Source organism: Camelus dromedarius, chromosome 6 (genome assembly GCF_036321535.1).
Source record: "Camelus dromedarius isolate mCamDro1 chromosome 6, mCamDro1.pat, whole genome shotgun sequence".
Taxonomy (NCBI): Eukaryota; Metazoa; Chordata; class Mammalia; order Artiodactyla; family Camelidae; genus Camelus; species Camelus dromedarius.
The window spans coordinates 65,532,038-65,554,614 of NC_087441.1; the positions used below are offsets into that span (position 1 = coordinate 65,532,038).

Here is a 22,577-nt window from a genome sequence, read left to right on the forward strand (position 1 = left end):
AAAAAAACCAAGCAAAATATCACTCTAACTCCTCGACTTGAAGAGAAAGCTTTTTCCTATGATAAGGGCATGTGAGTGCTCATCAGCTTTACTCAATTAAGATACAACTGTAATAGAAAGCTTTAAATTCCAAGTTTAATACCCAAGCATAACTTATATTGCTAGTAGTTATTTTTTCCTGGTACACATTTCCCTTGTTTTCATGAAAAGGAAATTTGCATTGCAGAGAAGTAAAATAAATTGTCTTTGGAAAAAATGAATCACCCTTTGAAGAAATGTAGTTACTGGTGTGCTCAAAGCAAACTCCATCTGATACACTCCCTTTGTCTCAACCCACATCAGTTATAATCGTTCCCACCAAAGGGTGATGTTTTTTAAAAGTATTATAAAGAAAGGAACATGATCATACATTTTGAAAACCCAAATTAACTATTTAAAGATCTGCAGATTTTCTACATTTTTTTCTTGAAACTTTCACTAGATATAATGCAAATGCATTATTTACTTTCAAAGCAACATCAAAATAGACCACACATGTAATGGATGAACTTAGACGGGATAATTTATATATTGGCTATATGGACTGGAAAATCAAACCAGTGTACCATGTCAGACACAAACAAAAGTGGGCAACTTGATATATATGCCATGTGGTATGAAACAGAGAAGCTTTCTGAAGATGAAGGAAAACGATCATTCAGCTAAGAAATAAAATAAACAGTGATGAAATGAACAGTTAAGCAACAAAGGGAAGTTCTCAAGTTCAAGCAACTATTCAAGATCTTAAAGTCTCACAAAACCAGGAAAACAAGCTTCCTTTTAAGACATAGAATACAACCCATTAATTACTTATTCTTAATCTTTTCTTGTTATTACTATTATTATTACTTCTTACTCTGTTCAAAGAATAATTTTAGGTTTGTGGGTGAAAAAAATGATGAATAAGGATGAAATATAATAGGAAGACAGGACAAGAACATAACTTTTTGCAATCTGCAGCCAACCATGCTAATAAAATTTGAGAAAGGCAAAGGATTCCAAGGCAGAGTGAAACCATATCTAGCTTAGTGTCAGGAGAGGCATCTTACTGAAAGTAGCATTTGTGGTCATCATGTGCTTGGTTGATGCTACCAAACCAAAATGTAACCCGATACCAATAAAAATTCCAATTCAGAATTATCAGCAAAATCCATTAACAGTAAATGTGTTGCAATCCTCAATTTTTTAAAGCTCTAAGTTATCTGAAGAAAAATAAAAATATCAAATACTTTCAGAGTTAGTTGAAATTTCAAAATTAGTTGCATACGAGGTCCACAAAAGAAATCAAGCCAAATATGCATTTGCAAGTCCTCCTGCCAAGGATTCTAATACACCTCTTCCGATTTCTGTTTTCTAGTTCTATTTCTTCCCATTTTGAATTGTAATGGGGTATGGGAGTTCATGATGAACTGTGTGTTACTATTATCTATCCATTAAATATTTACTGAACAGTTATATTGCCTTTTGTAAGGCAATATGAAATCAAGCCACACTCAGAATACATATATATGTATAAATATATGAAAAAGATACAGAGATATGAGTGTGATGAGTGCAAGTAAGCTATGGCATAGTAAATGAAGACAACATTTTCAAATGGAGTGTTATGAAGAATCTTGAGGATGTATTGCTATTTGAGCTGAACCTAAAAGTATGGATGTATGGATGTGATTTGGTGTACAGAAATCTGGGGAGATGTAGTTGAAAAGACATGTCCGAAAACTGTCTCAGAAATAAGAAAAATCTAGGTACATCATAGAGAACTCCATGGAGGACAGTTGCTGGAACATAAACTGTGTAATGAATAATGAGAATTATTTTTGGAAAATAATATTTGAGCCAAATTATAACGGTAAATGGAGCTTGGGTTAACTCTGGTTTTAGCAGGAACTTACCCTTGGTCTTATTTAGATTTTCTTATAGGAGAGTGACATGAATCTTATAGGAGATTTTGTATCAAGAATTTTCACCTGGAAGAAAGCTGTAAAATTTATTAGAATTGTGACAGACTGAAATTTAGAGACTGGCTGGATGGTTATTGCTATTGTCTGGGTGAGTGATTAAGGAAACAGCAGAAGTGGTGGGAATGAAGAGGAGCATGAAAGGGTCATTCCAGGCAGTTGGCCGGATACACAGTCAAGGACAAGGGAAGGAAGAATACAGTGATGACAGAGATTGCAAGACAAGTATAAAACATGAAGGAATGGCCAGTTCACCCCCTGTTTCTTAGAGCGCCGCTTCAAAAGGACCCTGTTTTGATAGTTTGCTCCCCCAGTTCTGCTTTCACCACCAAATGAAGGCCTACAAAGCTTGTAAGCCGCTAAAGTTTTGATGGGAAATCGTTGCTGTTTCTCTGCCATTTGTCAGTAGAATTACCGAACATCAGAGCTGAAAGGTGTCTCATCTGTCAATTAGGTGAGTCTCCTATTTTTAGATAACACGAAGGCTCCAAGAAATAATCTCATTCAAGATTACACAAGTAATTATCGTCAACTGTAATGAAAATCTGAGTCTCCAGCCCGGCCAGTTGAGTGTTCCTATTCATCTTTATGTGTCTTGCCTGTAGCCCGCCCCGTTCTGCATCTGGAATGATTGAGGGACCTGTGAAGAGGGAAACAGAAACAGTGTTTGGAAGGGTGATGCCAATGGAGAAAGTCCTTTTCACTACGACAGTCAAGATGCAGCTGATATGCAGATATTAATTTTAAGGATGATCGTCAGTTTCCACCCACTTGATGGAATTGATATAAACATTGATAAATCGACTCTATTTATAAGCTCATATTTTTGGAAGAGGTTATATGCAGGCACACACATTATGTTCATGAGGCGGCTATGTTTCACGGTCCCTTTTTAATTATCCCCCCAATCATTATTTAACAAAACTAGGAGCACAGCAGCCATGAGGAGCAAGCCCGTACCACTTGGAAAGAGACGCCATATTTGCAGAGGATCCACAGACCCAGTAGACGCGAGGACATGAGTTATAGGTAAGAACAGAACCCTGGAGCACATAAGCTTAAATTACATCCAACAAAGAAAAGTCTGTTTATATAAACTCAAACAATGGTTGGCTCTCATGCAAACTTAGTGGTCTCTGTGTTTGCCAGGATTATTTAGCTTTTTGGATTCTGCCATATCCAAGCTAAACAGAGTGTAGGCCATGGGTAACCCCCTCTCTACTTTGAACAGAAAGGCAGACAGGCTGCCAGAGCACCACATGTAAAGGGCCTAATTGAGGGGGAGGGCTGATTGAGTCATCCATGCCTAGAGACTTTCTGTACTTAATGAGAGTGCAAACCTACTACATGACTATGCAGCTGAGTCAGAAAGACTTTGCGGTTCACGGTGTCTACAAATGCTACTTCACTCAGAATTCACAAAGGTGAAGTGTTTGTTGAAAGAGGACTCATGTACAAACCCCAAATTAGCTACTAGCAATCAATGAATGGTCTCTTTCGACTCATTCTCCCTTAACCCAGGCTGAGTGTACCTTTTGCAAGAATATGAAAGACCCAGACAAACCAAAATACCCCAGAATCTGACTGCCTTGAGTTTAAATTCTGGGCTTCTGTCATTTACAAGTTTTTTTTCTCTATGATGCCAGGAAAATTACTAAGTTTAGTTTCTTCTTCTGTAAAAGGGGCTACAAGTAAGTATCTTGCAGACTTGGTATAAACATTACATGTAAACCATCTAGCAAAGAGCCTCCTTCACATAGACACTCAGGAAACGGTAGTAAATTGTAGCTGCTTTTATCACTCAGGATTTTTATTGCTGCATAGTCCCTAGGCTCTGAAATATTATTTGGTCTTCCATTCACATAATCTATATATAATTGATTAGAATAAATTGTATCCAGAAATGATAATAAATCATCTTATTTTATTTCCTTCTTTCTGGGAGGTAGACATTGTTAAATTACTGGAATTAGACCTACCTTCCTCAGTTATCACAATTTATTATTTTATAATTTGAGAGAAGGTGAATGAGTCCAGATATTGAGAAAGAAAAATAAAGCCACCTGTGGAACTGACAGTAAATTATTCAAATTCATAGATTCATTTAATCCACATTTTTTTAATTTTTTTTTTTTATTGAAGTGTAGTTGATTTACAATGCTGTGTTATTTTCTGGTGTACAGCATAGTGATTCAGTTATAATACATATATATATTCTTTTTCATTATAGGTTATTACAGGATATTGAATTTAGTTCCCTGTGCTATACAGTAGGTCCTTGTTGTTTATCTATTTTATATATAGTAGTGTGTATCTGCTAATCTCAATCTTCTAATTTATCCCTCCACCCCTTTCCCCTTTTGTAACCATAAGTTTGTTTTCTATGTCTGTGAGTCTGTTTCTGTTTTGTAAATAAGTTCATTTGTATCATTTTTAGATTTTACATATAAGTGATATCATATGATATTGTCTTTCTCTGTCTGACTTACTTCATGATATGTATGATAATAACTAGGTCCATCCATAGTGCTGCAAATGACATTATTTAATTCTTTTTAATGGCTGAGTGGTATTCCATTGTAGATATATAATACATTTTTTGTTTAATTAAGAGAATTAGAGTTAAATAAAGAGGCCACAGCTCCTGCCTTCAGGAAATCGCACTTTAGCAGTGTAAGCAAAGTTAAACAAATAAACTCTGTGTGTGTGTATGCATGTGTGTGTAAGTGAGAGAGAGAGTGGTGTACAAACTTTTATGAAAATATTCAAAATGAAACAAGTCTCAGTACAGGCACCATTTCTGTAAACCACCCTTGTTAGTATACTATTTTTTAAAGAACTTTGCCTGATAGAATGTTACTATAGAACCTCCAAATAATTAACTGTGCTCACCCAAATTCAACTATTTCTGTTTTATAAAATCTCAGATTATTCATAACTGGGAAACTCAGTGAACAATTAAAGAACATAGTGGAAAATAATTCAAAAATATACAGGGTTAACTGCACACAGATTTACTCAGCAATCAACATAGATATATTACCAGCTTAGTAACCTTGTCTTGTACAACAAAAGATGCTCTTGTTATAACTGTCTTTTCAGGGCCCTTGATAGATTTCATCTAATCAAATCCCTCTAGAATCAGTGTCATGGCCCTGCTTCTCTGATTCTCTGAGCCACTAGGAGACCTCGCCATGACTGAAGATTGTTTCTCTGGAATCACGCTGGCGATGCTGGCCACAGTGGCTGCACACTCTACCTCACTTCAGAGGTCTCTAAGGGATTTATTTCTCTGGCTCCTCTAAGCCCTCTAGAGGTCTATTTGTCTATTCCCGGAAGGAAGGATCCTTTTTCCAGTAAAACCTAAGAAAGTCTTTTAGAAAACATGTCTTCCCAAGAAAATCAGTTAACTGTCTGTCATTGGTCCTGTTCACCACTTCAAAACTTCCTGCCCACTGCCCAAAACTGGTAGCCTTAAGTTGTGTTTTACAACCATATACTGGTGGTTGGAATTAGAAATCTTCAAATGCTTTCCTGCCCACTAAAGGTGGGTTACAGATTCTGAAATATAGAAAGTCCTTATTATCTGAGGGTCATTTGTAGTGGGGAAAACTATGTAAATTATTTAAAATAAGGATAAATTAATAAATTTTTAAAAATCAAGTGACAATATCTTTAACATGTAACCAAATTTAGATGATGTTTGATTTTATATTCAATAACATTCAAAATGTAACTGAAATTCTACCCAGTCCCTACAATGGAGAACATTTTTTAAAAAAATCAATCATATGTTCTATGAAAGCTCTCAATGACAACTTCATTCTTCATTTTAGATTCGATCTTTACAATAGGATTATAAAGAGTACAAAAATATTTTAGACCTTTAACAATTTCCCCAAGGGCTTCTGTTAATCATTTGATAATCAAATCATTCTCTTTAGAAGCATCAATCTTATCATTATCCTTGCTATTTTCTCTTCATCAGTATTAAGTAGCCTAACTCTGCTAATTCTAATTTGTCAATGATTTGCCTGTGGTTTGATCAACTCTCTAACACAGTACTGGAAAATTAGCTTCTTCATCTTAACTGATGTTCATGCTATTTGCATTGTATTATTTAGTATTAACAACATCCAGAAATCAGTAGATGATAAGTAGAGCAGAGTGTTAGTTATCAATTGGGAAATTACTTTTATAAAGGGTCAGTTTGTTTGAAAATATGTTCCTATTATAAAGCCCTTTCACCTCATTAATTATAACTTTTCTAATTCATAGGACACAGATAATGAATATTCAGATAATGTAGACCCTTATGCTATTTTTGCATTGTTCTTCACAATTATCAGCCCAACATTTTGTCCACAATTGGTCTAGGGGATTGTCTACATATCACCTCACAAAAACAAAAGTTGCTTAGGTGCTCAAATTCTTATTAAGGGAGTGTGCCAGCCATGAGAACTTGTCAAACCATTTCGTGACCCTCACAATTCTGACCCAAAGGCATGCAAATTATTGTTAATATTGTAATTGTTTCAGGAGTGGAGGTGCCCAGTTCAAACCTCTTGACTTTGAGGAACATCTAACTATGAAGAATGGAGTTTTAGGTATTGTTAACCAAGTAACCACCTGGTTTACCTGGGTAGAAATGTAATCAGAGTGGAAATGCCCACTTGGCACAGACCAGTCCAAGGGACTCCATTTGGTTCAGAGAGAACTCTCTCTATCTAAGAGTCCAGAGCTCTGGTCCTAGCCCTAGCTCTTCCTCTATGGATAGAACTTCATAAAATCCTCTGTGACCCCCATTATTTCAGTTTCTGTATTTGTCAAATTGGATAATAATCTGTTCCCTCCTAATCCCTGTAATAGACTGAATAATGACCCCCTGCAGATGTCCATGCCTTAAATCCCCCAGAAACTGTGATTATGTGACATGCTGAAAGGGATGTTGTAGATGTGATTAAGGATTTGGGATCTGGAGATGATCCTGGATTATCCAACTGGGTCCAATGTGAGCACAAGGGTCCTTATAAGAGGGAGGCAGGGGCAGCAGAGTGATCACCAGGAGATGAGAGCATGGAAGCAAGAGGTTGAAGTGATGTGAAAAAGGGGTCACAAGCCAAGGAAAGCAGGTGGCCTCTAGAAACTGAAAAGAGTAAAGAAACGGATGCACTCCTGAAGCTTCCAAATGGAACACAGCCCTGCTGATGTCTTGATTTTAGACTTCTGACCTCCAGAATTATGAGAAAAATAAATTTATATTGTTTTAAGCCATCAAGTTTTTGGTGATTTGCCTAGTAGCAACAGGAAATTAATACAATGTCTAAAGGACTCTGAAGATCAAAGGAACAGTTAAGAATGAGATCCCTCAGTAAAGTCAAAAGAAGCGTTTCAAAGCAAGATGATATGGTAGGTCATTTACTCTGCCCACAGATAATTAGAAAAAATTCCATAAATTATAAGCACTTACGAACCAGGATTGGATTGTTGCTTGGGTTTTATGTGCATTAAAATAAGTGGAGAAAGTGTAATTTGAGGTGGCACTGTTGACTAAAATACACAACCTAAAAGCTGAGAATCATGTTTTATTTGGCCAACTTTCTGAGGACTTCAAGCCTGGGAGACAACCTCTCATATAGTTAGGAACTGCTCTGCACAGGTAAGGGAGGAGCCAGAATATATAGGAATTTTTGCAACAAAGACCAGGTAGTTGGAACATCAAAATATTACTGTTAGTTAGAGAAAACCAGATATCCCAAGTTAAGGAATTTAGCACTTTTCTAGGTATGAGAAGATGCACAAGTCAGGTCTTATTGAAATCATTCCTTTGATATGAATCTGTCTAGGATCAGTATCCTGTGTTTCCCATCCCAAGTTCCCTCGAGGTGCACTGTTGAGGGTGGCAGGCATCCTGTTTCCATCCTGGACATCCTATTCCATTCTGAGTTCCCTTCTGGTTCACTGTCTGGGGCAGCTGTAATGACTGATGGTTTGATGGCTGCAACATCCTTTGTTTACTGATTTGGCAGGCAATATTTTTCATTCACAGCATGAATGTCTCAGCTTTCTTGATTATGCCACAAGGGCCTCCAGGTTCAGTCTGTCTTATCCCTCTTCTGACCATCAATCATCAACTCTGCTGTCCCATTTGACCTTCTGCATTTTCCTCTTTTTGCTCTTCTACTCTCACACCTCTTCCTGCTTTATAAAAATGGAGGCTGTGACACTTTGTCAGAGAGGAAAACAATCACTAAAAAGAACCTGAAATTGTAACATCAAGGTCAATTTTCTCAGCATTTAAGCAGCTAGTCCCAGGTGCAGAAAGAAAGAAAGAAAGAATAGAGTGAAAGTAAGGGGTAGCTGGAAACATACCATAAATATTCAGACTCCAACTTGGGAGTCAACAAAAGTCATCTCCCAGGTTATTCATTTGCTGGTTATCATTTCTTTGGTTACAAAGAAACTGCTTCTAAAGCCAACTCATCTAATGTTTGAAAGTTTAAATGCGATGTAGAAACATTTACAGGGACAGGAATTACTTTGAGTATTGTGTATAGTCCTTGGACTTACTAAGTGTGATACTGTGATTTATAATGAGAAATATGTATTTGGTCTTCATCCCATTCCTAGCACAGAACTCCTAAACTATTGGGATTTCCCGAGTGTTGAGAGCAATCAATTGTCTTTTGTTATGTTAATGAAGTGACTTTTGGAAAGCTTTCTGAGAGAACCTAAGGGTGAGGGCTGGTTACAAGTACAGCCAAAATTGTGATTAGAGTTTGGAAATTTCAGTCTCACTCCTCGCCTTCAATCTCTAGGGAGTGGAGTGAGACTGAAGATTATATTTAATCACCAAAGGCCAATGACTTAATCAACCATGCCTATGCAGTGAAGCCTCCATAAAACCCCAGAAGGACAGGGTCTGGATAACTTCCAGGCTGGTGAACATGTGGAGATTCAGGGAGAGTGGCGTGCCCATAATGAGAATGGAAGCTTCAAGCCCCTTCCCTGTATTGCTTCTTCTGGCTGTTCATCTATATTCCTTATCATATCCTTTAACAAACCGATATGTGTATGTGTTTCCCTGAGTTCTATAAGCAGTTCCAGCAAATAAATCCCAGAGGGAGGAAGTTATGGGAACCTCCAGTTTGTTGTCAAGTCAGACAGAAGTTGTGGGTAATCTGGTGTCTACTGAAAAAAAAAAATGCACAACCTAAAAATTAAGTGTTATGTTTTATTTGGTGGACATTTCTGAGGACTTACAAGCCTAGGATTCTGACTCTCAGATTGCTCCAAGAGACAAGACTGCTCCAAAGAGGCAGGGCAGGAGTCAGGCTATATAAGAGTTTTCAACAAAGACCAGGTAGTTGGAACATCAGAAGATTACTATTAGCTAAAGGAAACCAGATATCTTAAGTTAAGGAATTTAGTGCTTTACTCTGTATGGGAAGGTGCAAGAGTCTGGGCTCACTGAGATTATTCCTTTGATGTGCACCTTAGCTCTCTAGGGCCAATAGCCTGTTCTTTACTATTCTGAGTTTCCTCGGGGGGTGGCTGCAGTGGCTGAGAGCTTGGCAGTGGCTGGCCTGCTGCTCTCCATCTTGAGTTCCTTCCAGCTCACCGCTGGGGGCAGTGGTAGTGGCTGATGGCTGATGGCTGATGGCTGTAGCATCCTTCATTTACAGACATGGCAGGCAATAGTTTTCATTTACACTGGTGACCTACTGCTTGTGATTGGCATCTGAAGTGGGGAACAGTCTTGTGGGACCCAAACCTTCACCTGTGGGATCTGATGCTGTCTCCAGGTAGAAACTGTCAAAACTGAGTTAGATCATAGTACACCCAGCCGGTTCCCAGAATTGCCTGGTTCAGGGAAAAAAACCCCACACATCTGGTGTCAGAAGTGTTGTGAGTCTGGTCATAGTGTAGGAGTAAAGGAGAAACACAGAAGAACTGGGTTTTCCACATCTTAAGTGAATGCTTCTTATTTAGAATCTTCACGTAGAAAACTCCACTCAACAGTGATCCCTTTAAATTCTTCATTTAGACTAGAAATAGATACGTACATTTCACTATAATTTAAACATGATAACAGTCAACAAATAAAACTGAATATTGATATTTATGTTTATATTCTTTTCTTAGTAGCTCCTAACTTTCTTAGAGATAACTCCAACATTTGCTGCTTGTGATAATGACTAAAGAATGTCATTAAACATGACTATCACCTTTACTGTCATATCACACATTTTAACACAATTTAAAGAAAGTCTGAGAAAGGAGTAGCTGATTAATATGTGATATAGCATTTTATGACTAATCAAGTATTATTGGAACCATTAATAATTATAATCAATTACCTGCACACCCTAAATGGTAAAATACTTAGGTAGCATGCAAGAAGGAAATAAAAATGCAATTCTAAATCTTATTGTTTTGAAATGGTTTTATATATATTATAGTAAAATGAGTGGAAGTTGATCAAGCAGTTATCTCAACTTTGTAGTGTATTGGTCTGAGGTTAGGCCAAAATGTAATGTCAGGCCTATTTTAAACGTATGTGAATAAACACACATGGACATACAGAAGTAAGTTGTTTTTTGAGCAAGTGGATTTGTCTCTTCATCAAATACCCTTCATTCAGCTATTCTTCTGTAGAGGCCATTTCATTTCACCATTTGATGGCCATCAGGGTTAATTTCACGTGTCAATTTGGCGAGGCTACAGCACCCAGATTTTGATCAAACACTAGTTGCTATGAAGGTTATCTCTTAGATGAGATTAACATTTAAATCAGTAGACTTTGATTAAAGCAGAGTACGTTCCATCATGGTGGAACTCATCCAATCAACTGAAGGCTTTCTCTGGGTAAAGACTGAGGTCTTCCAAGAATGAAGGAATTCCCTCTCCAGACTGCCTTCCAACTCAAGCTATAGCATCAACTCTTCCCTGGATCGCCAGCCTGCTGATCCATCCTGCAGATTTTGTACTTGCCACACTCCACCACAATCATGTAAAACAATTTCTTAAAATAAATAACTCTCTCCCCATTGATATATAGTGTATGTGTTACTTTTCTGTTAATTTTGTTTTTCTGGAGAACCCTAAAACACTGGCTAAACTAGAGTTCTTGAATTAACAGTTTAAAAAAAAAAGCAAATCATAACATCATCATATTCTAATATTCCCAGGTTCTGTACCACTTTCTGAGCAATCTCAGATTTCTTTAAGACATCACTAATGATATCATGAAAGAAAAGGTAGTAAAACTAAAAGGTTTGGTCAGCTGCCTCACCATCCCCACGTGGTATTTTGAAGCTCAATGTATAAAATCAAACTCAGGAAAACTGCAAAAATGAGAGTGGTTCTACATTATTTTCTGTTGTAGTATTCTCTGATATTACAACTATCAACCCAGGATTACCCTACAACAATAATTATATACCTCACTGCTCTTAACAGGCAGCAATAATTGCTGGGTTGTAGCAGGTAAACTGAGATAGTAAAAAGAACTTAAGACTCCAACAGCCTCATTGCTCTAAGAAAAGCTTTGCCAATCATTTCCAATGCATATCATTAATGTTAACTTTATAAACATCTAAAATGAATGAAACTGGAAGTATCTTGATAGTCCCCAAAGACGGACTTAACTTTCTCACTGTTAGAAAAAGAAAAAGTGAACCATATGTTTTCTCATTACAAAAATAACTACCACTTTTATGCTGAAGTCGGTTCCCTTTTCTGCTTATTACCTGAATTCAGTTACCTGATAAGCATGAATTCCAATGAAACATTTCTCCTGTCTCTTGGAACACTGGTCCCTGTGCTACCTTTGGGATGCTGTTTTATTTTGTTTTGTTTTTCATTCCTGAGGCAGGAAATGTTTATTCCTTCAGGTTTGAGTTTGATTTGGCCAAGTAAGCTCTCTTGTCCAACATCAAAGCATAACAACTTCCAGCAGTTACACAGCAAAACAAAACCTGCTTTTTCATTAAAATCCGCTATCATCACGATTAGAAAAAAATGATTCAGGCTGACTCTTACATGCTTACCTCAAAACATGATTGTTTCAGTTAACATGCTGACTAAAATTTAAATTTATAAACAACACAGTTTCCTGGAAAACATCTGTAAAATGTAAGAGTTGCTTATGTTGTTTAAACAACCAAAAAGAGTAAGGGAAGTTTGTTCCAAATGACAAAGGATTGTCCCAAAAGTTCTTATCTCTAAATATTGTTGTTTTTCTTGTTTATCCATGCGCTAAAATTTATGGGTATGAACAATAGAATTTTTTGGAGAACGTCATGATAATGCAAAAGCTACTATGTAATTTAAGCCGACAGACAGTACACAATGAGTTTGTTCCAAAGTCAAAGCACTATACTTGTTACAATATTACTGAATAGGAAAGGTGAAGAAAGAGAAAACAAAAGAGGTGTGAAAGAACTGGGGCCTGCTCTCCCTTCAAGAAACATGAAGATTGGGCATTTGGAAGTGAAAATTTTTGAGCATGTCAATAGGTGAAAATGTATAGCAGTGTGTTAAAAATATGATATAAGTTCTAAGTTTATTTTTTCTCACTTAATATAAGTATAGCCACAAGAGTGAGAGGTACAGTGAGTATTCCCATTTTATGGGTGATGCAACTGAGGTGGTTAAGTTGCTCAAGGACATTCAGCAACTTTGATTCAGACATTCTGTCCTCAGAGCCTCGCTCTAGATAAGACTCCTAACACTCAGTAATGCACAAACAGAGGAAAAGGTGAAGACACAAGCTTCTTTATTCAAATTCAGATGCATAATAGGTTTCTTATTTTCTTAAAACTAAGTGAGACAATAAATTAAGTAAGTTCTAGGCCTTCAAGTCATAAATGTTACCCTATCACCAACTAGACTGCACATAGTTAACAGCAGCCTCTGGGCAGCACCTCCGCGAACTGGGTTTTTCCTGGAAGCCACCTGCTTAGCAGCTGGAATAACTTCCACTGTTAAGAGACCTTTGGGGTTCAAGGCAGATACAACCGATACAACCTGCTGGGGATGATGGCAAAGGGGGTGTCATCTTAAAGGAAAATGGAAAACTTTTTAACAGAGATGTGTGGGTAGTTAATGGCAGAAGTCTTGCAGAAGTCTTGCAGAATTAAAATGTTTTCTTAAAGCATCACCCATGATTAACCTTTCTCTCAGTTGGCTGGCTTTCTCCACTGTCTCCTGTAAAAAGTATGCATATTCCTATTCTTCTTAGCCTTCTATCTTATTGTTGATTAATTCATTTCCAGGATCTATAACAGTCTTGATTTTTATAATGAAATGATGTTCTTTTGTTACCTCAATAATAAATTTCCTTGGCTAGAGTGGAAAATAAAAATCCAATGTTAAATAGGGAATATAGAATTCCATGCTAAAGTAGGCCACGTTAGAATAAAATTCTGGAAAAGAATTCCATATGGAATAAGTATGTATTAGCCTGAGTCATATTCTTTCTATCTTAATAATTGTTTTATCACACACTCCTTATGTAACTACACTCACACATTCATTGCATCTCATTCTTGTTCAAGATTTACAAATAACATATTTTTTTAAGAACTACCATGGCAGCACTCGAGTGATTTCCTACAATTTTTAGAAGTCTTTTCTCTTGAAAGGGCTGAACCACAAACTCAACACCTTCACTCCAAATAATGAAATGTGGTGAAAGTGATGAGAAAGGGATAAAAAAGAATATTTAAAGTGGAAACGAAATGTCTCCCTCCCTGTCGATGGCCTGCAATGGGCTGGGGCTTTTTGTGGGTTTGGATGTTTACTTACTATCTAGGTCCCCACTAGAGCATGATCCATCTGAGAGCCTGACCGCCCACTCTTCTGTGACTTCTGCATGGAGCACAAAGTCTGAAGCATAAAAGTTGCTCAGCAAAGTTTCATTAAATTAAGTGAATGATAATGTTTTTGCCTCAAATATAGGGCTTCACTTGAATTCACTGACAAAGTATGTAAATTTTACCCACATGGAAAGTGAGATCATAGCATCATAGAATTTTAGAAGTAAAAAGAAGCTCATGAGGTTTCTTTCTCGGTGCCTAAGATAATTTTAGGTTGTAGGAGAAAAGTACACACTGAGAGAATCTGAATCCAGTTCTCAAGTTGTTTTTTTTCCCCCCTAGTGATGTGCATTTTTCTGATATTTTGAAATTCAAAGTTTCCTTTCCATTCATATTGAAATGACTGCCCAGTCTGCTTACCAGATGCCTCTTAGACTAGCCCTTGTCAGGGCTCAGTGCAGAAGGATCATCCACTGGATCAGGCCACTTTCTGTTCCTCCCTTCCCACTTAAATTAAAAATTCAATGTCTCAATTATAAGGAAATTATAGCTCAGGCACAAAGAATAATACAAATTCAGAGAGTAATATTTAAATCACAGGTGGAAACTAATTTTCTAGAGTTTTTAAAATAGAGAATACACATCCAGAGAGCTAATCTAACTCAAAGATATACTACTGTTACCTTTAAATATAATAGACGTATACGTGAAATCTGAAAAAAAAAAAGACACAAATGAATTTATTTACAAAACAGAAATAGACTCACAGACATAGAGAACAAAATTATGGTTACCAGAGGGGAAAGAGGGTGGGAAAGGATAAATTGGGAGTTCTAGATTTGCAGATACTAACTACTATGTATAAAATAGATAAACAGCAAGTTTCTACTGTACAGCACAGGGAACTATATTCAATATCTTGTAGTAACCTATAATGAGAAAGAATATATGTATGTGTATGCATGACAGAAACATTATGCTGTACACCAGAAGCTGATGAAACATTGTAAATGGACTATCCTTCAATTAAAAAAAAAAAAAAAAAGAAAGAAATAGTTGAACTGAAGTACGTTAGATGACAGTCAAGGGCTTACAGCAAATACACCAACCCTTCTGCATGTGATTATATTAAGCATTTCATTCCTCTGGATTCTTATAGCTTTAAAATGCACACACACTTGAAACAGGTCACATCTGCAAAGACCTTAATTATCATTTAAAACCTTATCAGGGTTACTAATCACTTGACACCAAGTCTGAGACTCAGTGCAGGCGCCCCAGGGTGTAAAGAAGAGACCAGTATCAGAAGTAGTTTAAGTACATCACAGATAAAGTCTATCAAGCTCAACTAGATTTAAGCTCTTTTTCGTCAGACTCCATAAACTTTCGGCACAATTTTATGAGACTTACGCGTCTTGCAGTTACATGGCTGTTTTATTCTTCCCTGTAGCCTGTGTCTTCTGTGTGGGTAGGAGCTGTGTGATGCTTCCATTTGTTTCCTCAGTTCCTATTCAGTGCTTCCCATGAAGAAAGTGCTCTTTTTATGTTTGCACATTAAATTTTGCTTTGAGCCGTCATTACATTTGGTAACTACACTCTCTGGTCATATTTAGGATATAAAAGGAGCAAGCAGCAGTCCATAGACTTGGGCTAATTAATTGCAGAAGCACTAATATTCTGAAATAAATCTGCTTCATGGTAGAGCAGCATCTATTTTGTTGCCTTTCTACTTCTAGACACAATTAAACAAGAAAAGGACAATTAAGTCTGGCTTTTGTGTGTGTGTGCTGCAGTTCTGACCTATGAAGCTCCACTCTTTCACCAGAAACCTTTGCAAACCACTAGTTTCTGGTTTTATTTAGTATGTCCAAATCAGATTTAACAGAACCAGACCCGTTCCAGTACATCAGGCACAAGAAGTCCCTTTGATCTTTTTGCCACTTTTAAGAAACAGCTGCATCTTTGTCAAAGACCTAGCAGGAAGAGCCAAAAGTTTGAGAACAGATACAGCCACGTGCGAGAAGATAGAAAGAATTGTTAGAGGAATCGACTCCTTGTTAGAATCCCAGAGACCTGAAGGGAGGTCTAGGGCTTTAAACACGGAGTAATTTCCAAGAGTTGGGCCTCAGAGGTGACCCGTTCCATCATCCTATTGAATAAGACAGCCTGATATCACCATCAAAGAAGGACGGAATGGTAAGATTGGTTTTAAGGTTATCCAAACATTCGCTTCGTAATAAGGAAATTACAACCAAAAATAAGGAAATTACAACCCAAAAAGTTCATACTTGAACTTTGCCCTTCTCTAATTTTTTCAGATAAAATTGAAGCCTTTCTTTGTTAAAATTCCTCTGTTGTGTTTTCTTCCATCTGCGTTTCATTTCAGGGAGAAAAGAATATCCTGCATAAACACTCAATGTATATTTCCATGCACGGGGTAAAAATGGCCATCTACTGCATCTGTATCTACTGCATCTGTCTCCCCTGCGAGGCTCTAATCCCACTAAGGGCGTAGTACCCCTCAGCATAGCCCACAGCTCCTGTCACATGTTTGAACTGAACTGAACTTTATTTGTTGTTCCAGATAAATGCTGGAGTTTGCCATGCACAACGATGTCCAAACACTTCTTTTGAGCAGAGCGTTGCAAACGACAAAATGAAGATTCCAAAGCTAGCTCAGATATGCTGGGTGAGAGAGAGGCTCTGAGGGCTGGCTCCAAGACCTGGGAAGGGTTAACCTTTACCTCTGGTTCTGCCACTGCTCCAAGGTTTACTTTTCCACGCGGGTGGAAACGGACCACTGAGTGAAAGAAAAAGCAAAGCGGCAGATGACAGACAGCAGAAGTTTTCGATCATAGCCTCATCCAGGTTCCCAGCACATGTTGTAGATTGAGTGTTCTGTGAAGCCCAAGAGGCATGAACTGAACAGGAGGCTGAGCCAGAACTCCTCACGGTTTATTGAAAACATTTCCAGGTCTTGGAAATGTACCCTAATAGGAATTCCTAACATTTCTGGAAAAGCCAGGGAAACCAATATGTTCTGAGAACCCAGTGGCCTTCCCTCTCCTCTTTAAGAAGAAAGATGAAGTAGGCAGTCCAGGCAGTACATACTTGAGTGTAAGTTGCTTTCAGAATTTAAACAAGAAGATACAACATCTTATAAATATCTTATACTATTCTGAATGTTTGTTTATATATCCATACATATGCATATTTATGTAGTTAATACAACACACAATGGGAAGCAAAAAAATCTAGATTCTAAACCAAGCTCCCTTCTCAAGGAAGGACACCAAATGATCTCTGAGGTGTCTCCAAATTCTAACTTACATTATTTAATTTTTTATTGAAGTATAGTTGATTCACAATGTTGTGTTAGTTTCAGGTGTATAGCAAAATGTTTCAGTTATACATATACATATATATATATATATATATAGCCTTTTTCAGATTCTTTTTCAGTATAGGTTATTATAAGATGCTGAGTATAATTCCCTGTGTATTTCATTTTATTTTTTATCAGATTTAAAGAAGTATATTTTAGGAACAGTAAACTGCATACATTTAAATTGTACCATTAAATCAATTTTGACAGATGTACACACCCATGAAACCACCAACACAATTGAAAAGCAGAATATTTCCATGACCCCCCCCAAAAGATTCCCTGTACCCCTGTACCCCTTCCTCTACCTCCAACTGAGCCAACCACTGATCTGTTTTCTGTCAATATAAAAGAGTTTGTATTTATGTAAATAGAATTATCTAGTAAGTACTCTTTTATGTCTGGCTCTGTTCACTCAGCAAATGATTTTTGAGAGTCACCGATGTGATTGCATGCACCAGTAATGTCTTCTTGACCATTTTGAAGATAGCTCATTGGTTATTTGTGTTTGTCTAATGTTATTTCATGATTTTAGATTGAAATTATGTATTTTGGGAAAAAATACACAGAAGCAATATTCTCTTCTCAGTACAATAATAAAGAGATACATGATGTCAATATGTCTTACTACTTTTGATGTTAACTATGATAATTTGATTAAAGTGGTGTCTGTTGTATTTCTCTACTGTAAAGTTACTCTTTTTGCATATGTAGGTGATCAATACCTTGGGGCAGATACTCTGTGACTATGCAAATATCCAGTTTCTCCTCAAACTTCCATCCACTAATTTTGGCATCCATCAGTGATCTTTCTCGCAAAGATTATTACTGTGGCCTTCCAGTGGGGATCGTCTATTTCTTTTATTCCTTACACATTTATTAATTGAAATTCTTCTGTAAGGAAGAACTATTCCTTCTCCCCTAATTAATATTAATTTATATTCTATGGATTATACAACGATGCTATTATTATTTATTTTGTTGTCAGACTAGTCTAGATTTGGCCATTGGGAACTCTTTCTGGTTGCTTCCTGTATCCTTTTAACATGGTCCCATCTTTTTTAAAGCACTTCCTTACTTTCCAGCACCAAAATGTTGCTTATGCCTATCTTGTTTTTCTCCTGTTCCAGATGGAGAATCAGCCACATTCCCTTGGTTTTATTTATGCTAATCCTAAGAGGAGGGTCTCTGCTTCTATCCCTTCTGTTGAGAAAGCTAGGAGATACATGTATTTATACTAACCCAAGCATACACAGAAATTTACATTTATTACTGTAAATGTAATCCAGCTATTTCTGCAGACTTCTGACTCCAATCCAATATATGCCTATTTACCACCCTCTCCCCGTATTTATTTTATAGTTGTCATATGCATTCCAAAACAATGCATCCCAGAACCTCACGAGATAATGCTGTGATTTTTGCTTTAAACCGTTATGTTCACTTTTTGATTGAGTGTCTTTTATGCACACTTAACTATTTGCTATTTCTGATGCTTTCCATTCATTTCTTAAGCTTTGTGTCTCCCCCGGTATCACTTCCTTTTAGCTTGAAGAATTGCTTTTCTTGAAATACAGATCTGCTGGTAATCTTTTGTTGTTATAGTTTTTTGGATTTTTGTTTGTTTGTTAACCTGGAATGTCTGTATTTCACTTTCTTTCTTAAAACATATTTTTGTCTGGACTAGAATTTTGGCTTAGTAATTCTTCTCCTTTCCATACTTCAAAGATTTGACCCATGGTGTTCTGGACTTCTTTGCATCTGATGTGAAAACCATAATCTTTCAAATCATTTTTTTTTCCTAACTGCTTTCAAGATTATCACTTTCTCTTCGGTGCTCAAGCAGATTCACTTAGATGTGGCTAGGCATTTTATTAGTACTTATTCTACTCGTGGTGCATTAACCTTCTTAAAGTTGTAAAATTAAGTCTTTCACCAAATTTGGTATGGTTTTGACCATTTTTCTTGGTATGTTTATTTTAATAGACAGTTAAATTAATTAGAGCTAAACTGCACATTCTGTGTCACGTGCAGTGGGTGATATTGCAAATCTCAGTTCAATCCTTTTATCCTTAGGGTTAACAGCTAACTTTGATTATGCTCCATGAAAGAATGGTCCTAGGTCAATCAGAGATTTGGGGAGAGTTGATACAGAATTTAAGGCTCCACTTCTTTGGCTTCTTCCTCTTCAGGACTTCTTCCCCACTCTCTAGAGGCCGTGGTCACCCTGGGCGCTGTCTTCTGGTTCTGTAGATGCTCTTCACAGCTTTGTACTGTGACTGTGGCTAGTCTCAAGCTCGGGTTATCAAAATAAGCTCAACCCATGACAGCCCTTTCTTCCAAATTTCACCTCACCTCCAACAGATGTCTGCTTTTATTCACTCTTCAGGAGCCATTAAGTAAAATTGTCTACGTGTGTATGTATCTGTATGATTACGCATTTTCTCCAGAGTATGTAGTTGTTATCCGCCAAAGGGTCAATCTATTGTGTTCTTATTCTACCATACTAAAGGCAGAAATGCCTCAAATTCTATTATTTAATAAAGCAATAAATGTGTGTGTGTACTTTTGACTAAACTATTGCAAATGCTACTTATTGCTTCCCTTTATTCATTTTTCCCATGTTGCTATTTAATTACTAAAAGTTATTCTTTTAATTGCTAATATGTAGAGTACTCACAACCTATCAGGTATTTTCACCTACACCATTTTTGCTGTTTTCAAAGAACCTACGAAAAAAGAGTAGATATTATTTTCAACAAGCTAGAGAAAAGGAAATTGGAATTCCAAAGATTAGAAGATAACAGAAGATCACACATGGTATGGATTCATATGTGTGTGGAGAGAGAAAACTGTCCATTTCTAGAGCAGAGACAGCCTAAAGAAAACTTAAGGATAACCGAATCCAAGCATTTCCTATGAAAGACTGGAGTTGGATCATTTAGGTGACTTTCAAAGCTTGCATAACTAGTTAATGACTGAGCCAGAATATCTTCTCTGGGAAAAGACTTAAGTGGTCATAAAAAAAGCCAATGTTCGTTCTATAGAAGGAAGGACTTCTAGCAAAAGGGCTGTACAAAAATGACAAACTAAAAAATTGTACATTGTCTACTAATTTAGAGGCATTTAAGCAGAAATAGAACTTGTCAGGGAAGCAGAAGAATATGTTTAAGCATTTGATGGTTTATTGAACTAGGTGACCATTAAGGTTCCTTCCAGACCAGAGCATTCATGACTTGACAATTCAGTGGCCATTACGTTGCATCTAAAAGTGACATTCTTTCCTTGTGACTCTATCACCTTGACAGGTTTGTGTGTATGCCCCGAAGAAATAATTTTTTAAACTGTGGAATTAATGTTCTTAACATGTGGTGCTTGTAGAGCTATTGGTGCTGCCTAGGAAAATACTTTAGAATTCCGAACAGTAGCAGACATAGATTTCACATGATGAAATCACTTCCATAATATTGTCATTTAATCTTCTCTATAAAAACATAAAGTGATGTTCTTATTATAGTTGAAATCAATTGTTATGTTTAAAAATCAGAACAATTTTTTTCTTATAAATCAAACACAGAGACATACACTTGTATATAGAAATAGAGATATATGGAATGACATTTTTCCTTGGAAAAATATTTCTATGAATGTAGTTTGACTTTAAAATTTTTAGTCAAAGAGGAAATGTGACAATTGTAACTTTTTTTATATTATTCTGTAATTCAGATTAATGTACTCATGAGCCTCTCCTTTTTTTCCAGTAGGACAATGGTTATCAAATGTGGTCGAGGGACCCCTGGAAGTTCCCAAAACCAATTCAAGGATTCTGCCAGGTAGGCCCAACTACTTCCATAATAATAGGAAGACATTTTTGCCCTTTTTGCTTTAATTCTTGTACAAGTATACAGTATAATTTTCCAGAAACTATATGCCATACAGGACATCATTACTTTTACCACTAATGGAATATGTGCTTGTGTATTCTTACATTTTCTATAATCTAATAATAGCATATAATTATGTGCATTTTTGTATATAGTAACTCAATTTTTAATTAGGACTTACATTATTCTATTACTATCACCAATAATACCTCTTTTAATCTTTGTAAACTCATTATCATCCAATAAATCCTACTATGAAATCCTGAAATTCTCCTTGTACCTACGTGGAAGCAAAAAAAGAAGTAGAATTTGTCTGGATTTGGATAATTTTAAATTGTGAAACATGTTCTAAACCTTTAAGCATTATCCAAAGATAAACTGTTATTATTTTAGAATGTAAGAATTTACTTTGAAATAGAGGAAATACATATTTCTTATATTTGACGAATGATTATTGGGCTTACAATAAGATAAGAAGATTTTCTTTTCTCAATCCACAGATGTATCATCTACCTCTAAAAATGCTGAAAAAATGAAGCTGATTAATATGAGGGTTTTTTTCATAATATAGAGGGTTATTTGACTAATGGAAGAGAGGAAAATCTCTAAAGAACCTGGGTGAAACTAATCAAAAAACAAAACGATGACAAAATGCTAATTTCTTCACCTTGTAAACGCTAATGATATTTTTTATTGTGTCTTTTGAAACAGAATATTTTAAAATAGTTTTCTAGTGCCAATTCAGCTGCAATGTCATTTGGAAACCAAACATTTGAAATTAAAAATAAATAATCAAATATTTAAAACACAGTTAGGCTGAAGTCTTTAACAGACAAAACTGTTTGTTAACAGCTTTTCAACCTAGACTTGTAGAAGCCACTGAAACGTCTTACAGGGGATGTTATCATATTCCATTGACTGGAGAAGAACACAGAATACCTGGGCCGTTTGGACCACTGACATCGCTCAATGCTTGCTGCTGAAAAATATGTAAAAGCATTCACATCTGTGCCAATCTTCAGTGTTATAGTATCTTGTCAAATTAAAAATTTCCTTGCAAACATGGAGATGAGATAATATCTGCAGAACTGTACTTTGTCCTTACAAATGGATACATCTACAACATGGCTGGACTTGCTCATTTGCTTGTAGTCATCTGTTATGGGTACCAAATAAGCAGCCAGGGAGAGCTTGTTTTATGTGAATTTTTGGCACCAAGCACAAGTGGCACTGAAATATTCACAGTGTTGAGTAATATTTCTTAATTGTATCATTTGAGGGGCCTCTTGTTGACCGTGTTGACTTTTGCAATGGTGGTACAAAAGCTATAATAGGTAAAACTGCTAGTGCCTTAGCATAAATCAAGGTAGTGACACCCAACTGGACTACTGGTCATTGTATTCTTCGCTGATAAGCACTTGCATGTAAAAAATAATAATAATAATGTCAGTTTTAATTAGGAATATCTGGTTCCTTGGCTCTCCCT

At 36.5% G+C, this 22,577-nt stretch overlaps 1 long non-coding RNA gene across 1 annotated transcript in view; it reads right to left on the bottom strand.

Annotated features, from left to right (window-relative positions):
- Positions 1-2,607: 2,607 nt before the first annotated feature.
- LOC116154329 (uncharacterized) overlaps positions 2,608-22,577 on the bottom strand; it is a 362,636-nt gene continuing 342,666 nt past the window's right edge. The window contains exon 6 of the long non-coding RNA XR_010381471.1: positions 2,608-2,640. This is a non-coding gene — a long non-coding RNA (uncharacterized LOC116154329). The remainder of the gene's footprint in view (positions 2,641-22,577) is intronic.